This window comes from Chiloscyllium plagiosum, unplaced genomic scaffold (assembly GCF_037043375.1).
Source record: "Chiloscyllium plagiosum isolate Xiang-an unplaced genomic scaffold, Cpla_swu_hap1 HiC_scaffold_3, whole genome shotgun sequence".
Taxonomy (NCBI): Eukaryota; Metazoa; Chordata; class Chondrichthyes; order Orectolobiformes; family Hemiscylliidae; genus Chiloscyllium; species Chiloscyllium plagiosum.
In genome coordinates, this window is record NW_028270141.1 from 67,843,739 (window position 1) to 67,849,738 (window position 6,000).

The window sequence follows — 6,000 nt, forward strand, 5'->3', positions numbered from 1 at the left end:
TCATCTCAGAGCTGCAAGAGGGTTAATGTGGCATGGGCATATTGTGGTTTTGATACTGCAAAGTTGGCAGAAAGGATGGGCACTCATAGCCTAGCCTTTGAATATGTTCAGCCCCCCCCCCCCCCCCCCCCCTCCCCATGGCATCATCATCTTTCAATAATCAATGTTTGATATCTTCAAACCAATCCCCAAAGTTTATGGATGGATGCTCAGAGTGCAAGTGATATCATTTGGGAAGATGAATCCTGATTCTCCTACAGGAAACTCTGACAGATAAACAGGCAATATAACGAATAACCAATGTGACTAGCCATTGAGAAGGTCATCAGGCTTCTGGTGATGTGTTTTCAGTGCCCAAATATATCCAGTAGTGACTTCTAATAGCTGCTTATAAGGGTCCCAGTTATTGTCCTTGGCTTCCTATAACATGCTCCCCAGAATTTTGTGGACTTTGAGGTCAGTGAGACTCTGGTTGAAGACAAGTTCACCAGAGGAGGAACAGCAACTAAGACAGGAGGAATCCAAAGTTTGTGAGAAGATTTGTAGCTCGGGTGCTCGTTGTTGTGGTTCTGTTCGCCGAGCTGGGAATTTGTGTTGCAGACGTTTCGTCCCCTGTCTAGGTGACATCCTCAGTGCTTGGGAGCCTCCTGTGAAGCGCTTCTGTGATCCGCCATTTGTAGTGGTTTTAATCTGTCGCTTCCGGTTGTCAGTTCCAGCTGTCCGCTGCAGTGGTCGGTATATTGGGTCCAGGTCGATGTGCTTATTGATTGAATCTGTGGATGAGTGCCATGCCTCTAGGAATTCCCTGGCTGTACTCTGTTTGGCTTGTCCTTTAATAGTAGTGTTGTCCCGGAATGAGGACATGCCGCAACCCAAAGGACTAGCCACACTACCATACATCAAGAGCATTTCTGAACTGACAGCCAGACTACTGCGACCACTAGGACTCATAACAGCACACAAACCAACAGCCACTCTCAGACAACAACTCACCAGGACGAAGGACCTGATACCCAGCATGAGCAAAACCAATGTAGTGTACAAAATCCCATGCAAGGACTGCACAAAACACTACATAGGACAAACAGGAAGATAGCTAATGATCCGCATCCATGAACACCAACTAGCCACGAAACGACACGACCAGCTATCCTTAGTAGCCACACACGCAGATGACAAGCAACATGAATTCGACTAGGACAACACTACTATTATAGGACAAGCCAAACAGAGAACAGCCAGGGAATTCCTAGAGGCATGGTACTCATCCACAGATTCAATCAATAAGCACATTGACCTGGACCCAATATACCGACCACTACAGCGGACAGCTGGAACTGACAACCAGAAGCGGCAGATTCACACCACTATAAATGCCGGAGGAAACAACACAGAAGCACTTCACAGGAGGCTCCCAAGCACTGAGGATATCACCTAGACAGGGGACGAAACGTCTGCAACACAAATTCCCAGCTCGGCGAAATGAACCACAACAGAGGAGGAATCCAAAATGGAAAGAGAATCAGCTGAACTGAGAGGGTTACCTATTACACAGTGAGTTGCTTATTTTGCCACCCTCTGGGAAAAATAATTTTCTTCCTCTCTCTCTTGCAGTATTAGATCCAGAGTGGCATTGAGAAATTGAGGGTACCTGCAAGTGTCTGACATCTGGGTTCCCTGTAATATTTCCTTAGGAGAATCAGCCGCCTCAATATAAGCCATCATTTAAAGCAAAGTTTAAATAAGATGCACATGCCATTTAATCTGCTTCCATTCACACTGCTTTAAATGGACAGGAAAGCCATCTTCAGACCAACTAAGGGCTCACTCCTGTGAAACCTCTGACCTTTAACCAGTGTCCTGTTGTAGGTGGGTTTCTACACAGACAACAGCCCCAGCTCCTGTTTCTCCCACCCTGTGATAGAAATTCACCTCTATAGAATTCCTCTCTTAGTTTTTCCACTTGAGAACGTTTTACTTGTATATGTTTGTCCCTGTTGTCCCATAGTAAAACATTTACAGTAACAAAGTTAAAAAATTAGAACTACTGTGATTCATTTTGAATTCCCAAGACGTTTCTACAGAATCCTTCAATGGTGTGTGATTAATCCCACAAAATATGGGCCTGGAGAGCAGATCTTCAGTGATTGAAAAAGGCAGTGGCAACTCTAGACTGTTGGCAAGTATCATTACAGAACAAAATAAGAGACTTAGCCATAAGATACTGATAGACTTGAGGATTACTGTAAGATCTTAAAATCTGTTTGTGAAAGATTACGGAACAAATCTTACAACAAGCATTACTGCAATCATACTCTTCTTACATAACTTTTTGCAAATGTACAATAAAAATAATATTTTCTACTGAAAAATTATAAGGTTAGGTTTTCTGTGGATTGAGAGTGACTATGAGCTGGGAGTTCTGACATAGAAAATTCCAAATTTATCTGCTTTGATTTCTTCATTCCCTACTGGTTCTCATGTTTTGATTTCTATTTTTTTCTCTTCTATGTGTCCCTTGAACTGTCTAACTAATTTTCACCTTATATAGATCACTAGTGAATTAAAGATTTTAATTTAATTCCAAGATCTAAATGGTAGCCCTAATCCTCTTACCCTACACCATAGGGAGGTGGTGGCCGAATGGTATTATCGCTAGACTATTAATGTAGAGACCCAGATAATGTTCTGGGTACCAGAACTCAAATCCTACCATAGCAGATGATGGAATTTGAATTCAATACACATTTGGAATTAAAAGACTAATGATAATCATTAAATTGTTGCGGGCAGCCCCATCTTGTTCAGCAATGTCATTTAGGGAAGGAAAGTGTCATCCTTATCTGGCCTGGCCTATAGGATGACTCCACACCCACAACGATGTGGTTGATTTGCAATTGCATTCAGCTTAGGATGAATAAAACAAAAATGGGTGACATAACCTGAGAATTGCATATTGTCAGCATACCCTCAAGTAGGTAATTATCTCATTTAATCATTAAACTGTCTAAGAGAGAGAGAGAATCAATACGTATGAATGTATGAACACAGAGATCACATTCCTGTAAAAAAAAATCAATTTCCTTCAAACTTATTTCCAACCTTATCAAAATCCCTAGTCTAGGTCGCATGCAGAATAATTGGTTGCAGAATTTCATAATAATATAGAACGCGTGGAAAAAATAGGTTAAAAGAAGTTCAAGGATTTCATATGACAAGGATGTTCACTAGACCTTACACTCAAAGATAATTTTGCATTTATCCAACACCTGGTCACGTCTCTCAGAAACATTCCAAATTGCCTCACATGCAATGTATGATTCTAATATAAGCACTGTGGTTATCTAATTGTAGACAATGTGAAAGACAGTAATATTTTGAAAATAGCAATATGATGAACAATGATTTCATGTCATTTAACTTTGGCCAAAGTACTGAGCAAATTACATGCTTTTTAATTAAGTAGTATCATAAGTATTGACTTGATGTACTTGAAAGACAGTTGGAAGGAATAGCAACTCCATTAATGTAACACATCCAAAGAAATTGTTTAAATGATCATTTTTTAAAAGAACAGAGCAGATTTAAATAATTTTAAAACATTAAAAAAAGATAGTTAGTATATGTCAAAAGAAGCTGAAGTTGGTTTCTGACCAAGGCACATAGCAAAGAAATGCTGGGGGCTCTAAATTCAAGGTTTGTTATCAGCTCAGAGTGCAATCCATTGTAGGGGTAGTTACCTATTAGAGGAAGGCATTAATGAAAAGATTTTATCTACCAGTGATTAGAGAAACTTGTACTATAAAACTGAAAAAAGTATCTTTTTATAATAATATATTTTTACCATAATATGTGACCTCAACAAGATTGGATTAGTCTAGACACATACCTTACCTCAACTGCCCACATTCTATGATTTCTTTCTAATACAATCCACCCTGTCCTGCCAAGAATTCTTGCCTTTTCTGCGAGCACCGACCCAATGCTGACAAAACTTCACTCTCTGTGTTTAATGTAGCAGCACAACCACACAATCTTTAATTGGTCAATCTCTAGTCAATCCCTTCCAGCGCTCCCACATCCAATAAAAGGTCCCCTTTAGTACTCCCACACCCTGCAACTGCCACTCAAGCACTGTCATACACAAAGACCAATGCCACTGTATTGTAAAATGGTCATTTTAGGCTTTCAGATATAATGTTAAAGAGAACTCTATTTGTCCTTACAGGTGAATTGAAAGGATCCCACATCACAATTTTAAAAAAGCCAGCGGAAGAGCAGTCCTCAGTATTTGGTCATTATTTAAACTGTAATTAAAAGATTATCTAGTCATTATCACATTGCTGTTTTTGAGAAATTGCTGTTCATACAGCAGTGACCCTTAAATTACAGCAGCATCACTTCAAAGTCCTTCATTAGTTTTTTGAGGTGTCCAGGGGTCAGAAAAGGCATGTGCGCAGGATTTTCTTTTGTTTCTCATTTCACCCATAAATCTACATGATTAAATCAGTTGGTTATTGGACAATCTGATCACAAAGATTTCCAAAAATGCTTCTGAATATTTGATTGCAATTAGATTGTAGTCACGGATTTTTAAAAATCTAAACCAGATATTAAGCAAAAAAGGAAGAGACTGGATTAAATTGTCCTTTAATGTCTTTTTAGAAGACATTTTAATAAAGATTATTAATAGCTGGCACAGAGAATAGGAAAATAGATAAAGTGAGAGCTGAAGCTTTTTTCTCACTTTGTTTTTAATAAAGCTGTGAAAATTAAGTTGTTGAATTTTGCAAGTTCTAATCTTGCAAAACTTGTATTTTGATGCTAGTTGATTATTATAATGTTTACTCTTTCCTATGGTGTGTGAGAAAGAGTACCATTATCCCGATCCCCAGTGAAATTATCTATAATATTGTAATAGCTGTTTGCCAGCCTGATTCATTGAAATTCTGCATAACTATTCTGCACCTAGTAGTACCACCAGCCCAACAACATTGCTACCTCCCACGGACTGGACAGGATGGTTCCCTAGGGGGTCTTTATAAGTGGTTAGCTTCTATCTATCGAGGTTGCCACCTCTGGCAGCTGCCTGTCTTTTGTATTAGCAATTTGTTTACCTTGGAACACAGTTCACATCATTAGGTGAAGTCACGCATCCAGAAGGTATCTCCTCCTCGCAAAAAACAGCTGATTTAGTAGAGAGAAAATTTGAAACAAAAACTGTTACTGGAGAGAATAGAGTCATAGGCTGCTGCTGCTTAATCCATGAAATTCTTGTGACAATTGTTCCAATCAAAGGTTTATATTGTCGAGATCCCGAACCATAGTTACACAGTGACTTATTTTTCCTTTTAACACTGTAAAAACTCTTATGTTGTAAAGGGAAGAATGATAGCTCTGTTACCTTGTCTGCCCTTGTCAGATCATTGGGGTTTTTTTTGCAGTATTGGTCAGGTGATTTAGGGATGACAGAGTTGACACTCCATGTTTATCTCATTACTGTATCTCCAGCAGAGTCCCTGTGGATGACAGCCTATTGAAATAAATGAGTCTTGGACAGCCAATTTAGTGTCCATTGAACAGTTCTTTATGTGGAATTCATAAATTAGTAATAAATAAAGAAATGTCAATACCTTTAGAACATCCAAAGTACTTCTAAATACAATTTAGTAGCTTTGAATTGCAGTCATTTCTTTTTCACAGGTAAAGTCTGACAAACAGTGATGACGTAGGTGACTACTTTCATTTGATTACATCAATTTATGAAAAATGTCAGCCCAGACACCCAATAAGGTTCCTGCAATTCTTCAAATAGCCATGGGATCGCTTATACCCACTTGAACAGATACATAAGGCCCCTGACTAAAATCTCACCTAAAAAGCTGGTCATGAATATTATGATGATGTTTGTTTAGGTGTGTAACACCAATCACAGGATCCAGTAGGCATTGGAAGACAAAAGTAAAGCTTGTAAGTGGGCAGAAGATACATGTAACTACC